Source organism: Marmota marmota, unplaced genomic scaffold, assembly GCF_001458135.2.
Source record: "Marmota marmota marmota unplaced genomic scaffold, marMar, whole genome shotgun sequence".
NCBI lineage: Eukaryota > Metazoa > Chordata > Mammalia > Rodentia > Sciuridae > Marmota > Marmota marmota.
This window is the reverse complement of record NW_026000261.1, coordinates 13,474,677-13,492,405: the sequence shown is the minus strand read 5'-3', so window position 1 is coordinate 13,492,405 and position 17,729 is coordinate 13,474,677. Positions and strand designations below refer to the sequence as shown.

General features: G+C 32.6%; 2 pseudogenes; one reads left to right on the top strand and one right to left on the bottom strand.

The window, feature by feature from the left end:
- LOC107152469 overlaps nt 1-1,184 on the bottom strand; it is a 4,416-nt pseudogene extending 3,232 nt beyond the window's left edge.
- Nucleotides 1,185-1,647: 463 nt separating this feature from the next.
- Nucleotides 1,648-12,827, top strand: LOC107152468 (annotated as a pseudogene).
- The last annotated feature ends 4,902 nt before the right edge of the window (nt 12,828-17,729 follow it).

Here is a 17,729-nt window from a genome sequence, read left to right as displayed (position 1 = left end):
AAGAGTTTCTTTGTGTCCAAAAATATGCTCTATTTTGGAAAATGATCTATGTGCAACTGAAAAGAAAGTGTATTCAGTCACTTCAGTCACTGATAGATGAAATATTATATATATATATATATATATATATATATATATTAGGTATGAATTATCCTTTTTTGTAGTGCTGTAGCTTCTTTATTTAGTTTTTGCTAAAATGATATTTCTAGTAATGAGATAAATGTTAAAGTCACTCAACATTGTTGTGTGGTGGTCTATTTAATTCTTTTTATTGAGGAAGGTTTGTTTGATATATGTAGATGCTACATTTGGGGAGGCATAGATACGTATGACTGTTTATTTGTGCTATTTTTCACTCTCTTAACCAGCATGAAATTGCTTTCTCTATCTCTTTTGATTAACTTTGCCTTGAAGTCCACTTTATCAGATACAAAAATAGAAACCCTTGCTTGTTTATGAGATTTATGTGAATGATAGTTTTTTCCCATTATTTAACATTTAGTTTGTGGATATCTTTGCCTATTAGGGTAGTCTCTTGAAGATAATACTCTGTTGGATCTTGTTTTTTTGGGTGTGTGTGTGTTTAACAATTTAATAAATTGCAAAATTGTTATTAACCTATATACACATGTATGACTATACTACTGGTTTGACTGTACACCAAGTACAGCCAGAGAAAAGAGAAGTTGTGCTCCATCTGTGTACAATGTGTCAAAATGCATTCCAATGTCATGTATAACTAATTAGAACATGAAATAAAATAAACATAAAACATAAAATAAAGCAAAAATAAATAAACTGTTTTCCAAAGTTTTTGTAGCATTTTTACCGTCTTAACAGCAATCAATGAAAGTTTCAGCTGCCCTAAATTCTTGTCAATTCTTGTATGGCCAATTATTGTAGTTTTAATACTTTAATAAGTATATAATGAGATATCTTTGTGGCTTTAATAAGCATTTTCTTTTAAAAAAAAAATTTAATTTATTTTTAATTTCTATCTGCCAGCCTTTGTGTTTTCATTGATGAGTTTAGTTCATTAACATCTCTGTTAGTATTGAGAGATGATTTTTATTTCCTGTTACTTTTATTTATTCCGAATTTGTAAGTTGAATTAGATTCTCCTTTCATATACAATTCTTCCCCTATATTTTCACCTTCTGCCAGTTTTCACTGGTATTCTCCATTTCTTCTTCATGAAGTATTTTATTGAGTTTGTTTTATAGTGCCAGATTTCTAGCTGTGAATTCTTTTTTTTTTTATCATGGAAGAATTTTACCTCATCTTAAAATCTGAAGATTAATTTTTCTGAGTATAGTATTTTTGGTTGACATTCATTTTCTTTCAGAACTTTGTATAAATTATTCCAATACCTCTTATTTTTTAAGGTGTTGGGAGTTGCCCCGGTTCCAAAGACTAATTTCCCCATCCCCCAAGAAGACCCTTCCAATGGTGAGCCCTGCTGGCTCACATGATCCTTACCCACAAATCAGACTAGCCCTGCTGGCTCACATGATCCTTACCCACCAATCAGAAAGCGCCCCATGCCAACTGTCAAACCGTTCAACCATTAAACTGTCATAGCTATCAAACCACCCCTGGCTCTATAAATATGCCCAGCTGTTCCTCAATAAACGGGCATTTTGTCTGATGACGAGCCTTGTTCGTTCTTTCATAAGGTATGGGTCAAAATAATCAGCTGAGATCTAGATTGGCTTACCTCTAAATGTGACCAGTTATTTATTATTTGTCTCTAGCCACTTTTTCAGTTCTACCCTTATTCTATATTTTAGACATTTCTATATTAAAATGCCTAGGAATAGGTCTTTTATAAGTTTTTTAATATTTGGAATCCTGTATGCTTCCCGTATATGATTTTCTATTTTGGTTTTAAGAGTTGATAAATTATATGTTATTATTTCACTGAAAAGATAATAAATTTCTTTGATTTGTATCTCTGAGCCTTCAGCTACCCCTATGAATCTTACATTTGGCCTTTTAATGTTATCCCATATGTCTTAAAAATTCTATTCATGGTTTCTTATCATCTTTTCTCCTTGTTTAAATTTATTTTCAAGATTATGTACTTCCTTGATTGAAAATCTCTCTTCCAAGTGGTCTAGTCTATTGGTAATGCTTTCAATTGAATTTTTAACTTGGTTTATTGATTCCTTTATTTTGAGGATTTCTGATTGATTCTACATCAGACTATCTCCTTATTGAAGTGATATTTCACTTCTTGTATTTTCTATGAACCCTCTAAATTCCTTCTCTTTGATATATCAACCACTGTAGTGTTTGTGAAGTTTGCTCTTGAGTCATTCTGGTTTTATTTTCCCCTTGTTTTTTCATATTGTTTGTGTATCTAGCCATGTAGCCAAGTGTATCTGAAGCAACAGAGCTTCAATTCTACATGATTTTAGTGATCTGGCAGGTTTCTTTTGCCTCACAGATTAGGGAGGAGCCAAATAATTGCAAACAACTATGAATACAAATATAGCACCAAATTAAGTACTTGAGTTTTATTTTGACCCAAAGCTAATTGATACAATAAACAGCAATAGAAGGCTCAGAAATTTATATCTGTAAAAAGAGTATGTGTAATGAATTATTTCTAGCATAAATCAAGCAATAGGTGTTTTTATAACTTCCATTGTATCAAATGTTGCTATACCATTAGAGGTAGGGTCTAGTATTTTATAAACCAATTAGTATTAGAACAATTTAAAGGTAGAGTTCATTAAAAGGTATGAAGATGACAAGGGGTAGAAAAGAAGAAGAGATGGGGTAGAAAAAGGATTTGTAGTTTCAAGAGGTGAATAGCACAAATGCAGGGGAAACACAGGATATTTTGTTTATGGTGGGGGAGGAGAAAGAAATAGAATTCAAAGAATTAAAGAAAGAATAAAAGAAAAATAGAATTTGGGTGTTATCAAGAGAAAAGAGAGAGAAATAGAAACAAAGGGAAATAGAGTTGTGAAAAAGATGATATAAAAATCAATCCAAAATATACTAATCTATAGCCCTAACCCTCAAAAATCAGAGTATGAAAAAATGATTACTTTGAAGAAATGCTAAAATGATAAAGCAGAAATAAATATGTATATGCAAAGCAATAAGCCTATCGTATTTTTCCATTTTCTTAAAACTTTGTTCTCTTATTGGATTGGCATTGAGGACTGTAGGGCATGATGTAACATGTGGGACATGTTGCATCAAAAAAGAGGAAACCTAGCTTGATGTAGGGCATACAACATGTAGGGCATGTCACATCAGAAAAGAGGAAACCTAACTTGCTCGCTGCTACCCACTTCCCGGTCCTGAGACCACATGTGGCTAAGATAGAGCCTGGTGATCAGCCAGAAGGCGGTGCCATGGGTTGTGACGAAATATCGGTCCACCTCTAGGATAGGCTCAGAACCCTTCCGCCCTCGTGGACAGCTCGTGTCTCCCATTACTGCCTGTAATATGGGTGTACAAGTGAACTCTCCCCACCCTGCTGACCTTTACCCTGATTGGCTCCTGTACATTTATTAGCTGTGTGTGTTTTCTCAATAAAGGAGATCCTACTTTGACTGTTCTCCTTGGCGCATCTGATTGTCCTCCTGCAAGGGAGGGCTGGGTGTGGGCAGTCAGTCAGTCCTCTTCTTTCTTGGCTCATCCTGGTTGGGGAGTGCTCTCCCCATCTCTCCTACAGGTCAGGAGGGAACAAGGGCTAAAAACCCCGACAGAGGACAAGGACTGAACTTTCAGTAATCAGACAAACCCATATTATTGTAGCAGCTTCATAAAGGTAAACTAAAGCAGCACTTCTATAGATCCAAACAGATAGGAAGTAATATTGTGGGGAATTTCTGGTAGGCTAAACAGAGGTATAAGAAGCAGATGAAACACACACACACACACACACACACGTATTCTAGATAAGAAATAAAATTATTTTCTAGATTAAAAATTAAATTAATAAAAGCATCAGATGTTGGCAGCATCCAGTGAGCTGTGGCTCAGTAGAAAAAAAAAATTTCCCCTCCAAGAAATCAAAGACATTTATCTTACAAAGTTTAAGAAAAGCAGAGTCAACTGTCCATCACAGTCACAGCATGAACAATAAAAATGCTTACAAATAGTAAGCTGAATCAGTGGGAGAAAATTCTGTTACTGCCCCACAGAGAAAGTTAAAGGAAGCAAGTCAAGACTGCTGAAAATTACTCTTTATTTGGATTTCCTCTAGTGGTAGAGTATAAATTCATGCAGTTTTTACTATACTCTCTATTTTTGTTCTTTTTCCCTACTTTCATTTTTTTTAAACTTTTGACTAGCTCCTGATACACTTGCTTTTGGAATACCTATAAAACACTTAGGTTCTAGTAATCACTGAGTAGTAAGTGCCCCTACCTTAAGTTGATCTGGACATTGATATAAACACTGCAACAGAGAATGGAGAGAAGCTTTGGTCTGACCTCTATAATAAAGACATAAATGACTGATGGGAGGGGATTGAGGCTGATCAGGGACAGATGGAAAGTGATGTCCCCTGTGCCACCTCTTCAAAGATCAGAAGGAGATGGAGGATTTGCTGATGTATCTTACATACCTCCTAGAAGAACACAAACACAAAGTTTCAGAGAAGGTGCAACAGAGCTATAAGGCAACTAAGGGGTGTATCTCAACATGCAGATGCCCCTAACATGTTATACCAGTTTGTGTCACAGGTGAGAATAAACACCAGGGTAACTATATTACTCAGCCTTCCTCTCATTAGGAGACCCTAAATTCAAATAAAGGTCTTTATTTAAAAAACCTTAGCAAGAAAACAAAGCTGAATTTCTATAGAACAGATACTACAACCACTGTGATATTAAGAGATTCCTAACCCTCATTTTATGTTTTATGAGAATTATACCTAATCTTATGCATTCCAATTCTCTCTGAATACACTTTTAATTTTCGTCCAACTCTGTTCTCTTACCCTCTCTTTTATTTCACTACTAAACAACTTTAAAATTCTCCCTTCTATACCCCACGTTTTTAAATTTTGTTTTTCATTTTTACCCTATTATTTCTGTCTAATCCCTTCATCCAATGCAAGCTATTATGTTGTCATTAATACTTACTCTTGTTCACTTATTCAAAATTCTTGTTCATATTCCTCTTTAGTCAATAGAGTTGTAGAGAAAAGTAAATAACAGCTTGTGTAGTGTATGTTGATGTATGTTTTGCTCTTACATTTTCAATATTACTGGAAGTTATTTTCCTTTAAAAGAGGCTCAGATGTTTGAAATTTACACTTATTATATAGATATGTGGAATCTAAGATGTATCTCTAGCCAAGGCTTATTATTCAGATCATTACTCACTAAAAAACATTCATATAAAATAGTAATATGAATCCATTCCAGAAGATGCACAAACACGTTTAGATTTATGTAGAAAGAGAATAATGACACCTGTCCAAAAATTATTAATATGCCAGAACTGTAAAATCCGATATTGATGGGGATGAAGTCCCAGACAAATAGTTCAAAAAGCTGATGGTTAACATATTCAATGATCTAAAAACAGATCTAAGGAATAAACAAAATAAATGAAAACCACAGGAAGTGAAAGAGTTTTCTATGAAAAATAGAAATTCTGAAAAAAATAAAAACATAAAACATGGAAATGAAAGAAATTGAAAAATGAAATTCTAGAAATAAAATAAAAATTGTATTCAAAGCCTCACCAGTAAATTAGACTACATAGAAGAGATGAGACAGAATTTCAGGTTTTGGAGATAAAATATATGAATGTGAAAACACAACTAGTAATAGGGAAAATAATACAAGGAACCATGATAAAAATACACAAGAACACTGGGACACTAAGAGACAAAACTGAAGAATTATTGGGAACAAAGAAGGATTTGAGATACAAGATAATGGCATGAATAATCTTTTTTAATTAAATAATAACAAAAATTTCCAAACATTGACAATGAGGACATCTATACAAAAGACATACATAATCCCAATACAAAAGATCAAAGATAACCTCTCTGGGATGGGGTTGTGGCTCAGCATTAGAGTGCTTGCTTAGCACTTGCGGATCCCTGGGTTCGATCCTCAGCACCACATATAAATAAATAAAATAAAGGTACTGTTGCCAACTACAACTAAAAAGTAAATATTAAAAAATAACCTTTCCATAATGAATTATAATTAAGGTAACTAATATAGAGAATAAGGATGAAATTTTAAAAGACTCAATCAAAAAATTTTAGGTCACATCTAAAAATAAACTAATTAAAATAATTTCTGATTTCTCAGGAGAGACTCTAAAAGCTAGAAAAGCTGGATTAATTCTAAGTTTTAAATAAAATAATTTTCAGCCAAGATTCCTATATCCAGCTAAGGTATTTTTCAGAATTAAAAAAAAATCTATATAAGCATAAACTTAAAAAAAAAATCTATGCCAACTAAGCCAGTACTAAATACGATACTTAAAAAATACTACACACAGAATAAATAAAAAACAGACTTCAGGGTTCCCAGACATGTGAATCTCATTAGAAGTTTAACTGAGCAAATGTGAACTAAGAATGGATTGAACATCAGAAATGAATTAAAATGGCATTAAGTAATAATGTTTTTCATAATAACACTTATTGAGAACAAGCTCAAGTCCCTTATTAAAAGACAAAATTTGTACAGTAGATGAACAAACACAAACCAACTATATGTTGTTTCTAAAACACTCATCTTTCAAATAAAAGCATCCACAGATTTGAAAACGAAAGATTGGAAAGGTATGTGATGAAAATGGAATGCAAAAGCAAGCAAAAGTAAGATACTCATGTCCGACAATGAAGACTTCAAGCCAATCGTAATCAGAAGAGACATAATGTTTTCTTCATGCTGATGGAGGTACCAATTCAACAAGAAGCTGTAATAATAATAGCAATAACAACAAATCAATAATAATAACAATAGTAACAGTATGTATACCTCCAATCTCAGTACACCTAATTACATAAAATATACTATTTGACATAAAGTCTTAGAAAAATCCCAGTACAATAAGACTGAGATATTTTAATAGACCCCTCTATTTATTAGAGATGACATCTAGACAAAAATTCAACAAACTCTTCAGACCTAAAAAATGCCATAAATCAAGTGAAACTAACAAATATCTATGGACCATTTCACCCCAAAATATTTGAATTTAACTTCCTCTCAGCTACCCATGGAAGCATCTTCAAAACAGACCATAACTTAACACACAAAACAATGCTCACTCAGTACTAAAACATCAACATAAACCCTTGCAATTTATCAGAACACCTGGAATAAAATTGGACATTAGCAGAAGGAAAAACAAAAGAAATAGTATAACTACATAGATTGAACAAAATACACTTGCAATGATTAATAGATTATAGTTGAAATAAGACAATAAATTCAAGATATTCTAGACTCAAATGAGAATAGAGATGCCACATACTAGAAACTCAAAGATACGATAAAATTGATTCTAAGAGATAAGTTCATAGTTATGAGTGATTCCATAAAAAAATCACAGATTCCAGATAACCTCATGATACATCACAAGATAATATTAAAACAATGACAAAACAATTATAAAATCAACAGAAGAAATGAAATACTTAAGATGCACAATTAGTGAAATAGACAATAAAAAGAATAAAAAGACTTAATGGGGGGCTGGGATTGTGGCTCAGGGTAGAGTGCTCGCCTAGCGTGGCAGGGACCTGGGTTCGGTCCTCAGCACCACATAAAAATAAAGGCATTGAGTTGTGTCCATCTATACCTAAAAAATAAATAAATATTAAAAAAGACTTAATGGCACTTTGAAAAAATTAATGTTGACAAATTAGTTCATAAACATACCAAAAAAGAGAAGAGAATTAATAAAATTAAGGAAAAATTAGATATTACCACAGACATCTTTAAAATTTAGATGATCATTATAGAATAATTTGAATATTTAAATGCTCCCCCATGATCCTAGATAGGTAAAAAAATAATGCAAAAATGCTACTTAACTAAAAGTGATATACATGTTAAATGCAAACCCCATGAAAATATTAATGAAATATTTCATAGAATTGAAAAAAAATCCTAAAATTTATATGCAAAGATAAAAGGACAAGAATATCTAAAGCAATTCTGATAAGTAAAAGTAATACTGGAGGGTTCGGGTTGTGGCTCAGTGGTAAAGCACTTGCCTAGCATGCATGAGGTACTGTGTTTGATCCTCAGCACCACATGAAAAGATATTGTGTTCACCTTCACCTACAAATTATATATATATATATATATTTTTTTTTAAAGGCAATGCTGGAGCCACCACAATCCCTGATTTCAAATTATACTACAGATCCACGGTAACAAAAACAGCAAGACATTGGATAAAAACAGACATGTAGAACAATGGAATAAAAAAGATACAAAGACAAACCTTAATATATATAGCCATCTGATGCTTGATAAAGAAGCCAAAAACATACATTGGAGAAAAAATCTTTTTCAAGAAATGGTGTTGGGAAAACTGGATGTCCACATGTAGAAGAATGAAACTTGATTCCTAGCTCTTACCCTAATCAAAACTGAACTCAAAGTGGATAAAAAATCTAGGAATTCAGTCTGAAACTCTGAAACTCCTAGAAGATAAAAGGGTCAACATTCCAAAATATAGAAATAAGAATCAACTTTCTTTTTTAAAAAAATTTATTTTTTAATTATAGTAGTACACAATAACTTTGTTTTATTTATTTATTTATTTTTATGTGTTGCTGAGGATTGAACCCAAGGCCTTGCACATGCAAGGTGAGAACTCTACCACTGAGCCACAACCCTAGCCCCATCAACTTTCTTAATAAACTTCCTAAAGCTCAGAAAATAAAACCAAGAATCAATAAGTAGAATGGCATCAAAGTTAAAATGTTCTTCACAGTAAAGGAAACATTTAAGTGTGTGAACAGAAAACATACAAAATGGGGAAAAAGCTATGCCAGATATTCTTTGATAGTGGATTAATATCCAGAATATATAAATAACAAAAAATCTTGGCCATGGATATAAATAACTCAAACAACAAATGGCCAATTGCTAAACAGACATCTCTCAGAAGATATACAAATGGTCAAAAAATACATGAAAAAGTATTCAACATCTCTAGTATTCATGGAATGCAAATTTAAAAACATAATAGATGCTAGTGAGGATGCACAGAAACAGGAATATTTATGCCTTGTTGTCAGGGTGGTAAATTAGTATAGCCACTATGTACTACTTTAGTCATAAGGTCAATAAACTAAGGTCAGTATAGAGGTTCCTCAAAAGCTGGGTCATATGGGAACACATGAATATGAATATGAAGGAAAGGGAAGGTAAGGAAGAATGAAAAGGACCATTTTATGTTATTGTTATGGGAAGACTGCAATAAATCACCAAGTCCATCTTAAAGAAGACAGAAATTGTATTTATCAGTTGGTGGTATGGATCCACCAGCTGGCATGCCAAGGGGTAGGCTGCAAGTCTACACCCTTCAACTACCTAGTGGGGTTTGAATATACCTTTTGCAGTCCAAAACCATATTAATCATAGGTGGCTGTTTCCATGATTCAAAACCATAAACTAGCGTTGTGAAATCTAAAATCATAAGCAGAACGGAAGGAGTGGGTCAAAATATCCTTATTTGTGTACAAGTTAAAGAATGGTTACATCTAGACAATCAACCTCTGACAGCTTGTCCAAGAAAAATGGGAACCAAAAAGAGAAAAAAATGTTAAATTATATAAGAATTGCCATTTCTTGGTGCCGAACAAGTTGTTAAGCAACTGTTGATGGGTATAGAGGTGGAGTGTTCCCATGGAAGTAGTTTTCATATGATATGGAGTCTCAAGGCAAAATGGACTCTGTTTGGTCATTGCCCATATGGCCTGGCCCATAACAGTATGTGCCTATGCAAATATATCACAATGAATCACCACTATCATTTATGACTATCATGTACCAATAAAAATTTTAAAATAATTAAAATTAAAATTAAAATTGTCAAAATGAACTCCACTATTATGTATAATTAGAATGCACTAAGAAAAATATTATCATAGAAATATCTTGTGATACAACTGGGTATTAAAATTCAAAACACCAAATTAAATTGTACCACTACCTCACAATATATTGCTATTAAGATATAAATTTAAAAGCTAAAACTATAAAACTTAAAAGATTGAAAGACAATTTTGTTAATTTACATTAATAAGGGTTTCTTAAATGTCATAGTAAAAACTATAGTAAATAAATAATCTGATTATATCAAAATTTTTAAACTTTTTATAAAATTGCTTCACAGACTCCATATAAAGACAACTTAAACAATGGGATAAAATATTTGCATATTATATTCCTGGTAAGAGAGTAACATCTAGAGCATATATAGAACACTTGCAGTGCATTAAGAGGACAAAGGATAAACCACCCAGTCTAATAAATATCAAAAATAATTTTAAAAATCATTTCTAAGAATAAAATATACAAATGACCAAAATGTTCATGAAAAGATGCTGAATAACCACACCTAGTATACACTTTGTGCTGTATAACATGGTGGAAAAATGGAGGACATCTGAGTACATATGGAAGAGACAAAACATAGAGGTAGCCACAATTTTTAACAACCTACTTCTGAGATAATTGATCCATTACCCTTAGAATTAACTGAGCCCCATGAAAAAAGCATTAATTTCTCTTAAATATCTAATTATCTCCTAAAGGCCCCATTTACCAATGCCTCAAAATGGCACTCAAATATCATCATGAATTTAAGAAAGAGAAAAAAGACATATTTAAACCATTAATGGGAGAGAATATCACAATTATGTAAGAAAGTGAAATTTATTCACTTCAATTCATTGCTTTATTGTAGAACCAGTCTACCTACAAAAATATGTTGTTTTTCACATTCCAATACTTGTGTTAAAAATGAAGCTTTTGTGCAAAGGAGGAATTCAGTTATGTAATTGTATCTGTGACAATTGGATATTTATGAATCATCAAAAAAAATTATATGGGTGACAGAACAACAAGGCTATTTGCTGAAATAACAAAGTACACTCTAATTTATATCATAATAAAGCTAACATTATATTTTCTCTATTTATCTCTCTGTCTTGCTTCAATCTCCTAATTTAGAAATGCAGGAACTTTTTTTTTTCTTTTTTTTTGCAGGGGAGTACAGGGAATTGAAACGAGGGACACTCATTTCAAGGGTTCTTAGTAAAATAAAATAAATTTAATGAAAATACTATTTATCCTTTGAAACTAGATTGAAATTTTATGAACAAAGAAAAGGCATAATTGTATTCAGAACTTAAATTTTCCTAAGTAGTTTGTCAGAATCATGACACTCTGGAACCATTAATCCTAAAATAAAATATCCTTGGTATAACAATGTAAGATAGCCAAACAAAATATTGGATGTCCAGTTAATTTGAATTTCAGATAAACAGTAAAATTTTTGTCTGGTATAAGTAGTTTCTGGAACATATTTATACTAAAAAATCTGAAATTAAAAGTAATCTGGATATCTAATATTTTGATTTTTCAAATCTGGCATCCCTGTGTATTGATCTTAAATTTTTAATTGTATCTGTATGTCTTTTTTAGCTGTTGTGATATCTTAAATCTACCATCTGAAATATCATTTTTTTAGTGGTTGTTATCAATACCTTTATTTTATTTATTTATTTTTACATGGTGCTGAGGATCAAACTCAAGGCCTTGCACATGCTAGGCAAGCACACTACTGCTGAGCCACAACCCCAGCCCTGTCATTGTTTTTTGACAATAAAAATTTTCACATTATTTTCATTTTAATATAACAAAACTTAATCTAATGACAATTAACATGACTTATTTGAAGAAAAAGCTTTTATCATATACAAGGGTAAAATTTATTTAATTCCTTTTATAGATATAAGCTCAAAATCCATGAGTCAAGGAAAGTAATTTTTGAAATTTAAGTAAAAATATTATTTTACTACATCACAAAAGAAAACACCAAGAATGAAATAGTTGTTATCAGAAAATCAGTTTGAGTTATTTAACTATGAATATATTGTAACTATATTTTTCTATCCAAGGATAGAACATCATAGGCATAAGGTTTTGGCTTGAGAGAAGGATGTAGCAAATCAAGTCGAAGAGTTATTTTGAAACCATCAGGTGGCAAAGAAGTACTTGGCCATCACTGTGCGTATACATGTCCCTGTGCCCACCAAGGAGTTGTAAATATTCCCATCATCCAGAAGGAGGTGCAAAACCAGCAATACCACAAGATGTCTCCACCCTCTGAGCTACCCTGGACAGAGGAAAGATGATGAAAGTGTGCATCAATCAAAATGCCCATGTTGCTGTAACTCAGTACCAGGTGCTAAGCAAGGCTCTTATCTTTGCCCTCATGGAGCTCCAGCCTGTTACTGGAGTGAAACATCAAATTTGAGTTCACATGTGTTTTAGGTTGGTTTGCTCAGTCCTTCGAAAATACAAGTACTCAGATTAGAACAAGTTGCCCCCAACCCCAGAGACTTTCTGTTGGTATTTAACAAGTTGAGGCTGAAACAGTTGAAGGCACACCACATCCCCCTTTATCTGCTTGCCCGGCAGCTGACCCTGCCTGCTCTGGTGTCCAGGAAGGAGGAACTCTACTTGATCTGCAGACATCCTCACTTCTTTGTACATTCTATGTACTGTCTGGGTTTAGAGATGCCAAAACAGGATCAAATTGGGGAGAATGAAGCTGGGCATCTAAGAGCACAGTGAAGACTTTTGGACAGTTTGACTCCTGAACTCTACATTGTTTCATGCACACTTTTAACTTCTCACTTGGAACAGTATCCAGAAGAGCCAGGTAGAAAATTCAAAAAACTCTACTGAATTGGGGCTTTTAATGGAGAATATAATCTATTCACTGAGAATTTGGTCATGCTATGAAAAAGCCTGCTGGAAATCTCCCCACCACAGGGTTTCCTTGCCAAGATGCAAGAGAGACCAGGACCAGGGAGATTAGTGCAGTAATGGGAAAAGGAGAATGGAAGGACACAATCTGTGGTCAGGAACTGTTTTCATCCCACAGAAAGCTCTGTAGCCATCAGGAAGATTCCTGTCATTGTAAAGAACATAATGGTTAAACACATATTATGAATTCAAGAGATTGTTTTCTCCTATCCTATGGTTACCTCACTGCACTAGTGATTATAGAGTATAGGAAGGGAGTGTTCAGGGTCTGGTTGGGGTCGGCCATTTGATAAGAAAGCAGATGTAAATTGGCAGGCAAATAATATAAATAAGTGAAGCTGGCAGGGTGCAAATCAGTAGTGTGGACAACAAACCAAGTAGCTCACACCTTTTTAATAATTGTTAAAAAGGTTGTTGCCCTGTGGGAGCATATTTTTAATTTTTTTCAAATTATCAGGAAATCTAGATACTTATGTGAAATCTCCTAATCCATTGCCAGCTGAAAAAAAAATTCAAAAGACACTTAGCCGAACATATTTACAGAATGAATTTTGTCTGCAGGTTGATAGTTAGCAATCTGTGTTTAATGAATAGTTCAGAAGTTTTGGGAGAGAAGCCATCTTCAAAGTTTGGGATTAGTAGTTGGCATTTCAATTGCCTAAACTGTATGCCCTTTCTAGAATATGATATTGTTTTGGTTAATCCATAAGAATGTGATTATAAGGGAGCTACCATTTAAAACAAAAACTTTGTTTTGGAAGCAAACGTCCTGTTCTTAGTTCTCAGGACTGAGCTGGCCATGTGCAATACCAATAAGATACAAATATTTTGACCTCCCAGCTCATTTTATCCATCCAGTTCTCTTTTTACTTCTTGCACACAGATCAATATTATACATAGATACATTGCATACTACTTTGGGCTGAGCTGAAGAAAGCTGGAGTGACAGCACCATCAGAAGAAGCAGCCCCAGAACAGCTTTTATATGTTACCTCTGTCTAAATTGTCCCTTCTATTCATGATTTTTTATTCCACGGTTTCAGTTTACCTGTGATCAATCACAGGTAAAATATTAGATGAAATATTAGATGAAATTTTTCAGAAATCATTCCTAAGTTTTAAATTGCCCACTATTCTGAGTATCAGGATAAAACTCTTACACTATCTCTCTCCAACCCACTTGGGATGTGAATCATCACTTTGCCAGTATATCCATTCTGTATATGCTACCTGTCTAGTCACTTAATGGCTCTCTCAGTTATCAGATCACCTGTCTCAGTATCAAAGTATTGGTGTTCACGTAGCATTTATACTTGTAATAAACCATTCACATAGTTTAAAAAATACATATTTTCCTAGCCAAAATCATAATTGGAATTGTCTTTTCTAGCAAAATTTTCCTGAATTTTGATCATTTCTAAGTGCTTTACTACTCACATATCTATTTGCAAGAAACCCTAAAGACCGTTTCTGCCTTAGTTTCAGACCATACTCTTGAGCTGTATACAGTTATTCACTTGGCCTTCCTTTTAAATATTTAGCTTCTAGATTACATTATATAGCTCTCCACCTAAGAACTTGTCACTACTCAAACTCCAATCTTGGCACACTGCTTACTTTATTCACACCAAGATTTGTTCTCTGGTACTCACATAGCTTAAATAATCAAAACAGAGAAACAGTTAAAAATTAAAGCTTCATAGAGACTAAGAGTGGGAAATGTCTGTGGGGTTTTATTATGCTAAATAAGAGATATCATGTTAGTCATGTTTTTACTCACTGGGCAATCTCTTTTCAGCATTGTTCTTTTTCTGTAGGTATCATTTTTATCATTTTATCCAAAGAAATTATGTTTTTAAGTTTCCTCCACTGCTATAGCACATACAGGAGGCAAAAAATAAAAAGTGCTTAAGACTAGTTAGAAAAATGTGGAAGACTTCATAAACTAAGAGAAAAATAACAAATGTGAAGATAAGCATTTTTGCAAAGAACTTAGAATGATTCAGAAATCATGTAAGCAATTAGTAATAATTCTGAATGTGAAGTGAACTTTGAATAAGTTTATAAAGAATGTAATGTTTTTTAAAAAATACTAATTCAGGATTTAAGATATGGTAGAGGTCATGAGAAATAAAATTGGACAAGCTAAATAACATCATAAGAGTAATCCATAATATGATGGAAAGGAGAACACTCTTAACTACAATGTAGTTTCATAAATTTTTAGAGAACAGAATAGATATTTTCAGAAACATCATTTAACACTAAGACTCCATTGTATAAATTATCCTTAAGAAAAATGTTTACAAGATCATTAAAAGTTTTATCATACAGTGTGAATTAATTCATTTCATTTAATTCTTTTTACAGTCTGGAAATACCTTTCTTGAGAAACCCTTGCCTAACAGATGCAAGTAAAATTCTGGAACTGTGAGTAACTAGGATGGATTGCCTTTTAAATGACAAAGACAATATAGAGCTTTTAAAGTGTCTTACTATAGCATTACATTTATCCACCCCATCTTATCTCAAAATATTGAATCTAAATTGAATCCTGAATAGAAAATTTGTCTCTGAGTCAGCACCTTACTTGATCATTTCAGCTTTCGTGCAACCTTTGCCTTTGCACAAAATTACTTAGCATTTTAGTTACATCATCATAATACCTTTGACACTTATCAGCATTTACAATTTTATGACCATCCCAGATACTCTATTTCAGGATATCTATGATGACATGCAGCAATCTGCATTTTAATAGGCATAATTGGTAATTCTGAGATAATTAGATCGTTAAAAAATAAAAATCCTAGCATACTTGGAACTAAGAGAAGTAGTCCCCTTTTCTCCTTTCAGAGGTACTTGTTTATAATTAATCTGCTAAGAGTTGACCACTGCAGTTAGAATAGTGTTTGCTTTCTATTGCCATCTTTAGGCAACATTGCTAATCAATAGCTGTTAGTTTATGGTTACTCAGATAATATCTATCAATACAAATGTTTAGTGTTCTGTGATAAAATTCTATTATTCTTTAAAATAGAATGACCTGTGAAAATTTGTGCCTTTCAAATACTGAAATGTATCAGTGTATATCATCATATTTTTATGTTTTTAATAAATTTTATTTTTCAGTATCCTTATCTAGTTCCAAACCAAATACAAAATTAGCCTATCTTGAATACCTGGCCAATTAATAATGGAAATTAATTTTGCAGAGTCAATATTGGAGGTTTACATTGTACCCATAAAGGGAAACATTCAGGTTTTTTAGCATTGTTGTTTAAAATGAATATTTCATCAATAGCATATGAATGATAAATTGATTAATTCTTAAGATCTATTCATTCATATGAGTATGAGGCCATAATTATATCTTTATGTATACCCAAACACCAACTTCTTTGTTACTCTACTGAAAATTACTTACATAAGACACTATGTTTTATTTATTATTTACCTGTCAGCACTTTATGTCTCTTAAATCAGAATTTCAATTTTGTAGCTGTATTGATTCTGAATCAATTTCATACATTATAAATTAATCCCCCACATCTTAAACATTCTACAAAATTATGCATACTATTATAAATTGTGATCATTCAGGATGGGTTCAAAGAACCACAAATGATAAGCAATATTTGCCTATTATTTGCCAGGATATTCTAGACCTCCTTGTATATCTGAATTTGAGCCAGGGTATTGATGTCTTAGGGCTCTCACTGTGATATTACATTAAAAAGCAAAATATTAGTTACTATACTACTAGACGCTCACATACATATTTATCTAATTTATTTCAAAACATTTTTTTCTGTTCTTATGAGCAACGTCAGTTCACATACAGCATATTTCTTAATAATATCTGCTAATAAATGTTACAGGACTACAAATAAACAATATTAAAGTGAACTCTCAAAATACTTCATCCAGAATATAAAAATTATTGTTCTAATTCATAACATTTTACTAATATCTAGTGAATAATTTTGACTAATGTTGGATACTTCGGAAATACTACATAATGTTCAATGCCTTTACAAATAAATTATACACCTGAGTGTTGGTTTGTGTACATTTATTTTGTGTGTGTTTTTCATCAGATTTTCTGTGTGAAAAGGGAATAATGTTTTATTGACCTTTTTAGTGGAATAATATGCAACATTAAATTTGTCAGGGAGTAATATCAGCAAAAACGAAGACTAGAAAGCCCCAGTACTCAGATCCTTGCAGAAACACTAATTTAATAACAATACATGTACAAAAAAATATATCTTTATAAGAAGTACAGAAAGCAGTTGACAAGTTCCAAAAGCTCAGAAAAGCACAAAATTTGGAAAAAGCATTTTGAAACATACTAAGAAAAGCAATTTAATTTTATATTCATCACTCCTTTCCTCAAGCCAGTTAGCTCAAAGCACTGAGGAATCACCTTGGTTCATTACTCCTTCAACTGGAGGGAAGGAGTTAGTGGACAATATTTGAAACATCCCTGCATTTCAGAGCACTGTCAAAATGACCTCTATTTAACTAATCCAGAACAGTGACAAAACTATTAGCTAAGATCACAGGGATAGTGATATGATATAAATATGTCTCCCCAAATTTTTCTATTGGAAACTTAATCCCCAATGCAATAATTTTGCAAGTTGGTGCCTTTGGGGAGGTACTGAAGCCATGAGGGCTCTTCCTATATTGATTATTTCAATT